The sequence below is a fragment of the Montipora capricornis genome, chromosome 5 (assembly GCF_036669925.1).
Source record: "Montipora capricornis isolate CH-2021 chromosome 5, ASM3666992v2, whole genome shotgun sequence".
Lineage (NCBI taxonomy): Eukaryota > Metazoa > Cnidaria > Anthozoa > Scleractinia > Acroporidae > Montipora > Montipora capricornis.
Genome location: NC_090887.1, coordinates 18,272,365 through 18,288,070, shown reverse-complemented (window position 1 = coordinate 18,288,070; position 15,706 = coordinate 18,272,365).

Genomic DNA, 15,706 nt, shown 5'->3' with positions numbered 1-15,706 from the left:
AATCGGCCATTTGAAAATTTTCCATTGGTCCCCCCTTTGCTATTTTGCAAAAAACCGCGGTTTTTTACCTTTTTAGAAAAATTGTTATTTCTCGTCTAAAAGATGTTTTTTCATGCGGTCTTTTGCACAATAAAAATCTAGGATAGTCTAGATTTTCATCCATACCAATTAGGCCATTATGCGACTTGTATTTCCTATTTTTCTAGCCTTCCAAAGTTTGCCCAAAAAATGGGCCATTTTTGAAAAATTTCCCTTGGTCCCCCCTTTGCTATTTTGCAAAAAACCGCGGTTTTCGACACTTTTAGAAAAATTGTTATTTCTCGTCTAATAGGTGTGTTTTCATGCGGTATTTTGCATAGTACAAATCTAGGACAGTTAAGCTCTCGATCCATACTAATTAGGCTACTATAGGACTTTAATTTTCTTTATTTTTAGCCTAACCCTTTGCTATTTTCCCAAAAATTGCCATTTTTGATACTTTTGGGAAAATTGTCATTTCTCCTCTAACAAGTCTTTTCTCATGTGGTTTTCGGCATAGTACAAATCTAGGATAGTAAAAATTTTGATCCATACTAATTAGGTTATTACAAGACTTGTATTTCGTATTTGTTTAGCCTCGCGAAATTTGATTAAAAAATCGGCCATTCTTAAAAATCTTCCCTTAGTCCTCACTTTGTTATTTTGCACAAAAAGACCATTTTCAAAACTTTTCAAAAAAATGTTATTTCTCGTCTAATAGGTCTTTTTTCATGCGAGTTTTTGCATAGTACAAATCTAGGATAGTGAAGCTTTTGATCCATAGTAATCAGGGTATTATAGCATTTGAATTTGCTATTTTTTTAGCGTCTTAAAGTTTGACCAAAAAATCAGCCATTTTTTCAAAACTTTGCCTTACTAACCCCTTTGCTATTTTGCGAAACATGGCCATTTTCAATACTTTTGGAAAAATTGTTATCTCTCGTCTAATAGGTCTTTTTATATGCGGTGTTTTGCATAGTACAAATGTAGGATAGTTAAGCCTTTGATCCATAGTAATCAGGGTATTGTAAAACTTGTGTGTCCTATTTTTTTAGCGTCCCAAATTTGACCAAAAAATTGGCCATCTTTGAAAATTTTACCTTAGTAACCCCTTGGCTTTTTTGCGAAAAATGGCCATTTTCGATACTTTTGGAAAAATTGTTAATTCCCGTCTAATAGGTCTTTTTTCATGCGGTTTTATGCATAGCACAAATCTAGGATAACTAAGCACTTGATCCATACTAATTTGGCTATTATAGGACTTGTTTTCCTATTTTTTTAGCCTCCTTAAATTTAAACAAAAAATTTGGCCATTTTTGAAAAGTTTACCTTAGTAACCCCTTCGCTTTTTTGCGAAAAGTGGCCATTTTCGATACTTTTGAAAAAATTGTTATTTCTCGTTTAACAGGTCTTTTTTCATGCGGTTTTATGCATAGCACAAATCTAGGTCAATTACGCGCTTGATCCATAATACTAATTGGGCTATTATAGCACTTGTATTCTTATTTTTTTAGCCTCCTTAAAGTTGACCAAAAAATTGGCCATTTTTGAAAATTTTACCTTAGTAACCCCTTTGATTTTTTGCGAAAAATGGCCATTTTCGATACTTTTGGAAAAATTGTTAGTTCTCGTCTAATAGGTCTATTTTCATGCGGTTTTATGCATAGCACAAATCTATGATAACTAAGCGCTTGATCCATACTAATTGGGCTATTATAGGACTTGTATTGCTATTTTTGTAGCCTCCTTAAAGTTGACAAAAAAATTGGCCATTTTTGAACTTTACCTTACTAACCCCTTTTATTTTTTGCGAAAAATGGCCATTTTCAATACTTTTGGAAAAATTGTTATTTCTCGTCTAATAGGTCTTTTTTCATAAGGTCTTATGCATAGCACAAATCTAGGATAACTAAGCGCTTGTTCCATACTAATTGGGCTATTATAGGACTTGTACTCCTATTTTTTTAGCCTTTGTAAAGTTGACCAAAAAATTGGCTATATTTGAAAATTTTACCTTACTAACCCCTTTGCTTTTTTGCGAAAAATGGCCATTTTCGATACTTTTGGAAAAATTGTTATTTCTCGTCTAATAGGTCTTTTTTCATGCGGTTTTATGCGTAGCACTTGTATTCCTATTTCTTTAGCCTCCTTAAAGTTGACAAAAAATTGGCAAATTTTGAAAATTTTACCTTACTAACCCCTCTGCTTTTTGGCGAAAAATGGCCATTTTCAATACTTTTGGAAAAATTGATATTTCTCGTCTAATAGCTCTTTTTTCATGCGCTTTTATGCATAGCACAAATCTAGGATAACGAAGCGCTTGTTCCATACTAATTGAGCTGTTATAGGACTTGTATTCCTATTTTTTTAGCCTCCTTAAAGTTGACCAAGAAAATGGCCATTTTTGAAAATTTTACCTTACTAACCCCTTTGCTTTTTTGCGAATAATGGCCATTTTCGATACTTTTGGAAAAAGTGTTATTTCTGGTCTGATAGGCCTTTTCTCATGCGGTTTTATGGATAGCACAAATCTAGGATAACTAAGCGCTTCTTCCATACTAATTGGGCTATTATAGGACTTGTATTCTATTTTTTTAGCCTCCTTAAAGTTGACCAAAAAATTGGCTATATTTGAAAATTTTACCTTACTAACCCCTTTGCTTTTTTGCGAAAAATGGCCATTTTCGATACTTTTGGAAAAATTGTTATTTCCCGTCTAATAGGTCTTTTTTATGCGGTTTTATGCATAGCACAAATCTAGGATAACTAAGCCCTTGATCCATACTAATTGGGCTATTATAGGACTTGTATTCCTATATTTTTAGCCTCCTTAAGGTTGACCAAAAAATTGGCCATTTTTGGAAATTTTACTTTACTAACCTCTTTTGTTTTTTGCGAAAAATAGCCATTTTTGACAGTTTTGGAAAAATTGATATTTTTCGTCTAATAGGTCTTTTTTATTGCGGTTTGATGCATAGCACCAATCTTTTATAACTAAGCACTTTTTCCATACTAATTGGGCTATTATAGGATTTGTATTCTATTTTTTTAGCCTCCTTAAAATTGACCAAAAATTTGGCCATTTTTGAAAATTTTACCTTCCTAACCCGTTTGCTTTTTTGTGAAAAGTGGTCATTTTCGATACCTTTGGAAAAATTATTATTTCTCGTCTAATAGGTCTCTTTTTCATGCAGTTTTATGCATAGCACAAATCTAGGATAACTAAGCGCTTGATCCATACTAATTGGGCTATTAAAGGACTTGTGATCCTATTTTTTTAGCCTCGTTAAAGTTAACCAAAAAATTGGCCATTTTTGAAAATTTTACCTTACTAACCCTTTTGCTTTTTTGCGAAAAATGGCCATTTTCGATACTTTTGGAAAAATTGTTATTTCTCGTCTAATATGTCTTTTTTCATGCGGTTTTATGCATAGCACAAATCTAGGATAACTAAGCGCCCTTTCCATACTAATTGGGCTATTATAGGTTTTGTATTCCTATTTTTTTAGCCTCCTTAGAGTTGACAAAAAAATTGGCCATTTTTGAAAATTTTACCTTACTAACCCCTTTGCTTTTTTGCGAAAAATGGGCATTTTTGATACTTTTGGAAACATTGTTATTTCTCGTCTAATATGTCTTTTTTCATAAGGTTTTATGCATAGCACAAATGTAGGATAACTAAGCGCCCTTTTTATACTAATTGAGCTATTATAGGACTTGTATTCCTATATTTTTAGCCTCCTTAAAGTTGGCCAAAAAATTGGCCATTTTTGGAAATTTTACCTTACTAACCCCTTTGCGTTTTTGCGAAAATGGCCATTTTCGATACTTTTGGAAAACTTGTTATTTCCCGTCTAATAGGTCTTTTTTATGCGGTTTTATTCATAGCACAAATCTAGGATAACTAAGCGCTTGATCCATACTAATTGGGCTATTATAGGACTTCTATTCCTATATTTTTAGCCTCCTTAAAGTTGACCAAAAAATTGGCCATTTTTGGAAATTTTACTTTACTAACCTCTTTTGTTTTTTGCGAAAAATAGCCATTTTTGACAGTTTTGGAAAAATTGATATTTTTCGTCTAATAGGTCTTTTTTATTGCGGTTTGATGCATAGCACTAATCTATTATAACTAAGCGCTTTTTCCATACTAATTGGGCTATTATAGGATTTGTATTCTATTTTTTTAGCCTCCTTAAAATTGACCAAAAATTTGGCCATTTTTGAAAATTTTACCTTCCTAACCCGTTTGCTTTTTTGTGAAAAGTGGTCATTTTCGATACTTTTGGAAAAATTGTTATTTCTCGTCTAATAGGTCTCTTTTTCATGCAGTTTTATGCATAGCACAAATCTAGGATAACTAAGCGCTTGATCCATACTAATTGGGCTATTATAGGACTTGTACTCCTATTTTTTTAGCCTTCTTAAAGTTGACCAAAAAATTGGCCATTTTTGAAAATTTTACCTTACTAACCCCTTTGCTTTTTTGCGAAAAATGGCCATTTTCGATACTTTTGGAAAAATTGTTATTTCTCGTCTAATAGGTCTTTTTTCTTGCGGTTTTATGCATAGCACAAATCTAGGATAACTAAGCGCCCTTTCCCTACTAATTGGTCTATTTTAGGTTTTGTAGTCGTATTTTTTTCTCCTGCTTTGAGTTGACATAAAAATTGGCCATTTTTGAAAATTTTACCTTACTAACCCCTTTGCTTTTTTGCGAAAAATGGGCATTTTTGATACTTTTGGAAACATTGTTATTTTTCGTCTAATATGTCTTTTTTCATCAGGTTTTATGCATAGCACAAATGTAGGATAACTAAGCGCCCTTTTTATACTAATTAAGCTATTATAGGACTTGTATTCCTATATTTTTAGCCTCCTTAAAGTTGGCCAAAAAATTGGCCATTTTTGGAAATTTTACCTTACTAACCCCTTTGCGTTTTTGCGAAAATGGCCATTTTCGATACTTTTGGAAAACTTGTTATTTCCCGTCTAATAGGTCTTTTTTATGCGGTTTTATTCATAGCACAAATCTAGGATAACTAAGCGCTTGATCCATACTAATTGGGCTATTATAGGACTTCTATTCCTATATTTTTAGCCTCCTTAAAGTTGACCAAAAAATTGGCCATTTTTGGAAATTTTACTTTACTAACCTCTTTTGTTTTTTGCGAAAAATAGCCATTTTTGACAGTTTTGGAAAAATTGATATTTTTCGTCTAATAGGTCTTTTTTATTGCGGTTTGATGCATAGCACTAATCTATTATAACTAAGCGCTTTTTCCATACTAATTGGGCTATTATAGGTTTTGTATTCCTATTTTTTTAGCCTCCTTAGGGTTGACAAAAAAATTGGCCATTTTTGAAAATTTTGCCTTACTAACCCCATTGATTTTTGGCAAAAATGGCCATTTTCGATACTTTTGGAAAAATTGTTATTTCTCGTCTAAAAGGTCTTTTTTTACGCGGTTTTATGTATAGCACAAATCTAGGATAAGAATGCGCTTTTTCCATACGAATTGGGCTATTATAGTACTTTTACTCCTATTTTTTTAGTCTCCCTAAAGTTGACCAAAAAATTGGCCATTTTTGAAAATTTTACCTTACTAAACCCTTTGCTTTTTTGCGAAAAATGGCCATTTTCGATACTTCTGGAAAAATTGTTACTTCTCGTCTAATAGGTCTTTTTTCATGCGATTTTATGCATAGCACAAATCTAGGATAACCAGGCGCTTGATCCATACTAATAGGGTTATTATAGGACTTGTATTCCTATTTTTTTAGCCTTCTTAAAGTTGACAAAAAAATTGGCCATTTTTGAGAATTTTACCTTACTAACCCCTTTGCTTTTTTGCCAAAAATGGCCATTTTCGATACTTTTGGAAAAATTGTTATTTCTCGTCTATTAGGTCTTTTTTCATGCGGTTTTATGTATATTAAATCTTACCTTACTAACCCCTTTGCTTTTTTGCGAAAAATGGCCATTTTTGATACTTTTGGAAAAATTGTTATTTCTCGTCTCATAGGTCCTTTTTTCATGCGGTTTTATGCGTAGCACAAATCAAGGATAACTAAGCGCTTGGTCCATACTAATTGGGCTATTATAGGACTTGTATTCCTATATTTTTAGCCTCCTTAAAGTTGGCCAAAAAATTGGCCATTTTTGGAAATTTTACCCTACTAACCCCTTTGCTTTTTTGCGAAAAATGGGCATTTTTGATACTTTTGGAAACATTGTTATTTCTCGTCTAATATGTCTTTTTTCATAAGGTTTTAAGCATAGAACAAATGTAGGATAACTAAGCGCGCTTTTTATACTAATTGAGCTATTATAGGACTTGTATTCCTATATTTTTAGCGTCCTTAAAGTTGGCCAAAAAATTGGCCATTTTTGGAAATTTTACCTTACTAACCCCTTTGCGTTTTTGCGAAAATGGCCATTTTCGATACTTTTGGAAAACTTTTTATTTCCCGTCTAATAGGTCGTTTTTATGCGGTTTTATGCATAGCACAAATCTAGGATAACTAAGCGCTGATCCATACTAATTGGGCTATTATAGGACTTGTATTCCTATATTTTTAGCCTCCTTAAAGTTGACCAAAAAATTGGCCATTTTTGGAAATTTTTCTTTACTAACCTCTTTTGTTTTTTGCGAAAAATAGCCATTTTTGACAGTTTTGGAAAAATTGATATTTTTCGTCTAATAGGTCTTTTTTATTGCGGTTTGATGCATAGCACTAATCTATTATAACTAAGCGCTTTTTCCATACTAATTGGGCTATTATAGGATTTGTATTCTATTTTTTTAGCCTCCTTAAAATTGACCAAAAATTTGGCCATTTTTGAAAATTTTACCTTCCTAACCCGTTTGCTTTTTTGTGAAAAGTGGTCATTTTCGATACTTTTGGAAAAATTGTTATTTCTCGTCTAATAGGTCTCTTTTTCATGCAGTTTTATGCATAGCACAAATCTAGGATAACTAAGCGCTTGATCCATACTAATTGGGCTATTATAGGACTTGTGATCCTATTTTTTTAGCCTCGTTAAAGTTAACCAAAAAATTGGCCATTTTTCAAAATTTTACCTTACTAACCCCTTTGCTTTTTTGCGAAAAATGGCCATTTTCGATACTTTTGGAAAAATTGTTATTTCTCGTCTAATAGGTCTTTTTTCATGCGGTTTTATGCATAGCACAAATCTAGGATAACTTAACGCTTGATCCATACTAATTGGGCTATTATAGGACTTCTTTTCCTATTTTTTTATCCTCCTTAAAGTTAACCAAAAAATTGGCCATTTTTCAAAATTTTACCTTACTAACCCCTTTGCTTTTTTGCGAAAAATGGCCATTTTCGATACTTTTGGAAAAATTGTTATTTCTCGTCTAATATGTCTTTTTTCATGCGGTTTTATGCATAGCACAAATCTAGAATAACTAAGCGCCCTTTCCATACTAATTGGGCTATTATAGGTTTTGTATTCCTATTTTTTTTAGCCTCCGTAGAGTTGACAAAAAAATTGGCCATTTTTGAAAATTTTACCTTACTAACCCCTTTGCTTTTTTGCGAAAAATGGGCATTTTTGATACTTTTGGAAACATTGTTATTTTTCGTCTAATATGTCTTTTTTCATCAGGTTTTATGCATAGCACAAATGTAGGATAACTAAGCGCCCTTTTTATACTAATTAAGCTATTATAGGACTTGTATTCCTATATTTTTAGCCTCCTTAAAGTTGGCCAAAAAATTGGCCATTTTTGGAAATTTTACCTTACTAACCCCTTTGCGTTTTTGCGAAAATGGCCATTTTCGATACTTTTGGAAAACTTGTTATTTCCTGTCTAATAGGTCTTTTTTATGCGGTTTTATGCATAGCACAAATCTAGGATAACTAAGCGCTTGATCCATACTAATTGGGCTATTATAGGACTTGTATTCCTATATTTTTAGCCTCCTTAAAGTTGACCAAAAAATTGGCCATTTTTGGAAATTTTACTTTACCAACCTCTTTTGTTTTTTGCGAAAAATAGCCATTTTGACAGTTTTGGAAAAATTGATATTTTTCGTCTAATAGATCTTTTTTATTGCGGTTTGATGCATAGCACTAATCTATTATAACTAAGCGCTTTTTCCATACTAATTGGGCTATTATAGGATTTGTATTCTATTTTTTTAGCTTCCTTAAAATTGACCAAAAATTTGGCCATTTTTGAAAATTTTACCTTCCTAACGCGTTTGCTTTTTTGTGAAAAGTGGTCATTTTCGATACTTTTGGAAAAATTGTTATTTGTCGTCTAATAGGTCTCTTTTTCATGCAGTTTTACGCATAGCACAAATTTAGGATAACTAAGCGCTTGATCCATACTAATTGGGCTATTATAGGACTTGTGATCCTATTTTTTTAGCCTCGTTAAAGTTAACCAAAAAATTGGCCATTTTTGAAAATTTTACCTTACTAACCCCTTTGCTTTTTTGCGAAAAATGGCCATTTTCGATAATTTTGGAAAAATTTTTATTTCTCGTCTAATAGGTCTTTTCTCATAAGGTTTTATGCATAGCACAAATCTAGGATAACTTAACGCTTGATCCATACTAATTGGGCTATTAAAGGACTTATGTTCTATTTTTTTAACCTCCTTAAAGTTGACCAAAAAATTGGCCATTTTTGAAAATTTTACCTTTCTAACGCCTTCGCCTTTTTGCGAAAAATGGCCATTTTTGATACTTTTGGAAAAATTGTTATTTCTCGTGTAATAGGTCTTTTTTCTTGCGGTTTTATGCATAGCACAAATCTAGGATAACAAAGCGCTTTTTCCATACTAATTGGGCTATTATAGGACTTTTACTCCTATTTTTTTAACCTCCTTAAAGTTGACCAAAAAATTGGCCATTTTTGAAAATTTTACCTTACTAACCCCTTTGCTTTTTTGCGAAAAATGGCCATTTTCGATACTTTTGGAAAAAATTTTTTTTCTCGTCTAATAGGTCTTTTTTCATGCGATTTTATGCATAGCACAAATCTAGGATAACCAGGCGCTTGATCCATACTAATTGGGCTATTATAGGATTTGTATTCCTATTTTTTTAGCCTTCTTAAAGTTGCAAAAAAATTGGCCATTTTTGAGAATTTTACCTTACTAACCGCCTTGCTTTTTGCGAAAAATGGTCATTTTCGATACTTTTGGAAAAATTGTTGTTTCTCGTCTAATAGGTCTTTTTTTCATGCAGTTTTATGCATAGCACTAATCTAGGATAACTAAGCGCTTTTTCCATACTAATTGGGCTATTATAGGAATTTTACTCGTATTTTTTTAGCCTCTCTAAAGTTGACCAAAAAATTGCCCATTTTTGAAAATTTCACCTTACTAACTCCTTTTCGTTTTTGCGAAAAATGGGCATTTTTGATACTTTACAAAAAATTGTTATTTCTCGTCTAATATGTCTTTTTTCATGCGGTTTTATGCATAGCACAAATCTAGGATAACTAAGCGCCCTTTCCATACTAATTGGGCTATTATAGGTTTTGTATTCCTATTTTTTTACCCTCCTTAGAGTTGAGAAAAAAATTGGCCATTTTTGAAAATTTTACCTTACTAACCCCTTTGCCTTTTTGCGAAAAATGGCCATTTTCGATACTTTTGGAAAAATTGTTATTTCTCGTCTAAAAGGTCTTTTTTTACGCGGTTTTATGTATAGCACAAATCTAGGATAACAAAGCGCTTTTTCCATACTAATTGGGCTATTATAGGACTTTTACTCCTATTTTTTTAGTCTCCCTAAAGTTGACCAAAAAATTGACCATTTTTGAAAATTTTACCTTACTAACCCCTTTGCTTTTTTGCGAAAAATGGCCATTTTCGATACTTCTGGAAAAATTGTTATTTCTCGTCTAATAGGTCTTTTTTCATGCGATTTTATGCATAGCACAAATCTAGGATAACCAGGCGCTTGATCTATACTAATTGGGCTATTATAGGACTTGTATTCCTATTTTTTTAGCCTTCTTAAATTTGACAAAAAAATTGGCCATTTTTGAGAATTTTACCTTACTAACCCCTTTGCTTTTTTGCGAAAAATGGCCATTTTCGATACTTTTGGAAAAATTGTTATTTCTCGTCTATTAGGTATTTTATCATGCGGTTTTATGTATAGCACAAATGTAGGATAACAAAGCGCTTTTTCCATACTAATTGGGCTATTATAGGACTCTCACTGGTCTTTTTTTAGCCTCCCTAAAGTTGACCAAAAAATTGGTCATTTTTGAAAATTTCACCTTACTAACCCATTTTCTTTTTTGCGAAAAATGGCCATTTTCGATACTTCTGGAAAAATTGTTATTTCTCGTCTAATATGTCTTTTTTCATGCAGTTTTATGCATAGCACAAATCTAGGATAAGTAAGCGCCCTTTCCATACTAATTGGGCATTATAGGACTTGTATTCCTATATTTTTAGCCTCCTTAAAGCTTACCAAAAAATTGGCCATTTTTGAAAATTTTACCTTACTAACCCCTTTGCGTTTTTTGCGAAAATGGCCATTTTCGACACTTTTGAAAAACTTGTTGTTTCCCGTCTAATAGGTCTTTTTCATGCGGTTTTATGCATAGCACAAATCTAAAATAACTAAGCGCTTTTTCCATACTAAGTGGGCTATTATAGGACTTGTATTTTATTTTTTTAGCCTCCTTAAAGTTGACCAAAAAATTGGCCATTTTTGAAAATTTTACCTTCCCAACCCCTTTGCTTTTTTGTGAAAAGTGGGCATTTTCGATACTTTTTGAAAAATTGTTATTTCTCGTCTAATAGGTTTTTTTTTCATGCAGTTTTATGCATAGCACTAATCTAGGATAACTAAGCGCTTGTTCCATACTAATTGGGCTATTATAGTACTTGTATTCCTATTTTTTTAGCCTCCTTAAAGTTGACCAAAAAATTGGCCATTTTTGAAAACTTTACCTTACTAACCCCTTTGCTTTTTTGCGAAAAATGGCCATTTTCGATACTATTGGAAAAATTGTTATTTCTCGTCTAATCGGTCTTTTTTCATGCGGTTTTATGCATAGCACAAATCTAGGATAACTAAGCGCTTAATCCATACTAATTGGGCTATTATAGGACTTGTATTCCTATTTTTTTAGAATCCTTAAAGTTAACCAAAAACTTGGCCATTTTTGAAAATTTTACCTTACTAACCCCTTTGCGTTTTTGCCAAAAGTGGATATTTTCGATACTTTTGGAAAAATTGTTATTTCTCGTCTAATAGGTCTTTTTTCATGTGGTTTTATGTATAGCACAAATCTAAGATAACTAAGCGCTTGATCCATACTAATTGGGCTTTTATAGGACCTGTATTCCTATTCTTTGGAATCCTTAAAGTTGACCAAAAAATTGGCCATTTCTGAAAAATTTACCTTACTAACACCTTTGCTTTTTTCCCAAAAATTGCCATTTTCGATACTTTTGGAAAAATTGTTATTTCTCGTCTAATAGGTCTTTTTTCATGTGGTTTTATGTATAGGAAGTCTTACCTTACTAATCCCTTTGCTTTTTTGCGAAAAATGGCCATTTTCGATACTTTTGGAAAAATTGCTATTTCTCGTCTAATAGGTCTTTTTTCATGCGCTTTTATGCATAGCACAAATCTAGGATAACCAAGCGCTTGATCCATACTAATTGGGCTATTATAGGACTTGTATTCCTATTTTTTTTGGAATCCTTAAAGTTGACCAAAAAATTGGCCATTTTTGAAAATTTTACCTTACTAACCCCTTTGCTTTTTTGCCAAAAATGACCATTTTCGATACTTTTGGAAAAATTGTTATTTCTCGTCTAATAGGTCTTTTTTCATGCGGTTTTATGTAAAGCAAATCTTACCTTACTAATCCTTTTTCTTTTTTGCGAAAAATGGCCATTTTTGATACTTATGGAAAAATTGTTATTTCTCGCCTAATAGGTCCTTTTTCATGAGGTTTTATGTATAGCACAAATCTAGGATAACTAAGGGCTTGATCCATACTAATTGAGCTATTATAGGACTTGTATTCCTATTGTTTTAGCCTCCTTATAAAGTTGACGAAAAAATTGGCCATTTTTGAAAATTTTACCTTAGTAAACACTATTCTTTTTTGAGGAAAATGGCCATTTTCCAGACTTTTGGAAACATTGTTATTTCTCGTCTAATAGGTCTTTTCTCATGCGGTTATATGCATAGCACAAATATAGGATAACTAAGCGCTTGATCAATACTAATTGGGCTATTATAGGGCTTGTATTCCTATTTCTTTAGCCTCCTTAAAGTTGAAAAAAAAATTGGCCATTTTTGAAAATTTTACCTCACTAACCCCTTTGCTTTTTTGCGAAAAATGGCCATTTTCGATACTTTTGGAAAAATTGTTATTTCTCGTCTAACAGGTTTTTTTTCATGCGGTTTTATGCATAGCACAAATCTAGGATAACTAAGCGCTTGTTCCATACTAATTGGGCTATTATAGGAGTTGTATTCCTATGTTTTTAGCCTCCTCAAAGTTGACCAAAAAGTTGGTCATTTTTGAAAATTTTACCTTACTAACCCCTTTGCTTTTTTGCCGAAAAAGCCAGTTTCGAAACTTTTGGAAAAATTGTTTTTTCTCGTCTAATAGGTCTTTTTTCATGCAGTTTTATGCACAGCACAGATCTAGGATAACTAAGCGCTTGATCCATACTAATTGGGCGATTATACGACTTGTATTCCTATTTTTTTAGCCACCTTAAAGTTGACCAAAAAATTGGCCATTTTTGAAAATTTTACTTTAGTAACCCCTGTTCTTTTTTGCGAAAAATGGCCATTTTCGATACTATTGGAAAAGTTGTTATTTCTCGTCGAATACGTCTTTTTTGTTTTTTTTTTTTACAGTACAAATCTAGGATAGTTGAGCTTTTGATCCATATTAATTTTATAGGAGTTGTATTTCCTAATTTTTTTTTAGCCTCCTGAAGTTTGACCAAAAAGTCGGCCAGTTTTGAAGATTTTGCCTTGGTCCTTTGCTATTTTACCAAAAATGGCCATGTTTCATACTTTTGGAAAAAATGTTATTTGTTGTCTAATAGGTCTTTTTTACTGCCGTTTTCTGCATAGTGCAAGTCTAGATTAGTCAAGTTTTCGATCCATATTAATTAGCCTATTATAGGAGTTGTATTTCCTATTTTTTTAGCAATCAGAACTTTGACGAAAAATCAGCTATTTTTGAAAATTTTGCTTTACTAAGCCCTTTGCTATTTTGCAAAAAATGACCATGTTGTACACTATTGGTAAAATTGCTATTTCTCTTCTAATAGGTGTTTTTTCAAGTTTTTTTGCATAGCACAAATTCAGGATAGTTAACTTTCGATCTATGCGAATTAGGCTATTATACGACTTGTGTTTCTTACTTTTTTAGCCTTCAGAAGTTTGTCTAAAAGTTCTGTCATTTTCGAAGGTTTTGCTTTGGTTCCCTCTTTTGTTCCCATTTTGGACCATTTTGGTAAAATTGCTGTTTCTCTTCAAATACGTGTTTTTTCATGCGGTTTTTTGTATAGTAAAAATCTATGATAGTTAATCTTTAGATCCTTACTAATTATGGTATTTTACGATTTGTATTTCCTACTTTTTTAACCTTCCGAAGTTTGCCGAAAAAGATTGCTATTTCTTTGACGTAAAGTATATCTATTCCTCTCTACATAGGTTGCAGGTTGCATCCGTTTTTACTAAGGTTTAATATGCACTCTACCTACTTTAAAGCAGCTAGCTTTAAAGCTAGGTAAAAACGGATTCAACTTAATGTCGGATTTGACCGACAACATATACCTAATCCTATGTTAACCCTTGTATACCCCTATAAACCCCTGTATAGCCCCATATACCCTTGTATATGTTTATAAACCCTTGTATACCCTGTATACTCTTGTATACTCTTGTATTTCCCCAAGTGTATCTCCTCAGCCTCGATCACATAATTTCTTAAAAGTAAATTAAAGAACTGTATTTTTTAACAGTCGAAAGAAACAATAATTTACCTAAACGTAATTGTGGTAAGAACGCAACTGGGAGAAAACTAGTTAGCTATTTACAAAGGGTGTTGAAGCTTACTTTGTGACCACTGAAGACAAATCAAGCTAGTGGTCACAGCGCCTTTGAACCCAGAATAGGTCCCGGAATTACTAAGGGACACACCATTAGAAATAACCGAGCAAGCTTTGCATGAGTAGGCACGATCGATTGCAGGTTTTATTCCACTCATTAAATACAAGGCTAATTGTTATGTTTAAGGCCATAAATAATATGATCAGCCTCCTTATACCAGCCCATGTTACTCAGGAACAGAGAGTTACAAGGCAGTTTCATCCTAATAAGTTTATTTAACCACTAGCTTCTTGCAATGTTTACAGGTATAGTTTTGTGTCTAGAACCATAAGGGTATGGAATAACTTAAGCAATGATATTATTGAAGCTGCTTTCACTAAATGCTTTTAAACATGCGGTTTAAGGGGGGCCGTTATCGACCTGGAATGACCCTCGTTTTTTCAATATTTATTTAACAGGTCTATCGTATTTATTGTATAATTTGTTATTTTTAATCTGTGACTAGAGAGCTGACCAATCCACGTGTATGGGGAAACCTTTTTGGATTAAAATTATAGATGTAGATTATTATTATGATGATGATGATGATTATTATTTGAAAAAGCATATTGCTCAGGTTGTCATTGCCGAATAAAATCAACGCTATTGGGCGAGCCATAACATAACATTGTTCTAAAACTGTCCTAGAATACGCGCTGTTCCCAACAAGGTAGTTTTTTGCACTACACCGATATTTACACCAACTTGTAACTTTTCCAACCATTTTTCAAACCTTTTTGTGACAGAGCCAAGCGCACAAATCACAACCGGAACCACACTTACCGACCTCATCTGCCAGATCCCACCAATTTTCTCTTTTCAGGTTCTGATATTTCTCTACTTTCTAAACTTCCTTTTCGCTGCATCTAAGATCTTTCGGTACCGCAATATCAATAATTGAACACTTTTTCTCCTTTTTCTCAACATTCGTGTGATGTCGCTGCCGTGTTTACATACTCCCATCTAAACACGGCTATTGACCAATGAGAGTGCGCGTATTATCCTAATTATTTTATAAACAAAAATACATAAAATCGATATTATACAAAAGAAAAAAAGAGAAAAACAGTTATTAAGGCAACGACTACTTACATAAGCCATAGTTAACGGAGAGGACTGGTTTTGAAGCTCGACAAACATCAAAGGAGCTAACAAAGATGCCAAGATTTAAGTTCGAAAGTCCACGCCCGTGCACATTCTTTTGTTTTGCGCTCATACACTATGCATGAATTACGTAACCAACAGGTTTCGCTTGGTTAGTTCCTCATTACGGATTAAACAACTATATACAGACTTAACTGATTAGAGTGTTATGTGAAGTGCTAGTTTTGTACCCCCATTTGAACCATGTGAGCGTTAGCCCTATTAATGGAAATGGGCCCACACAAGGACTGAGAAAAACTCTGAAGGGTGGGAAATACACGGCCAACGTTTGTAAAAACGTAATCCTTCCTTGTACGCCGTCCGTCCGTGATGTGACTATAACATCTTCAGTTCCCACGGCCTGCTCCCGTCTGACCTTGTAGCTCAGTAGGTAGAACAGCGGTGATCT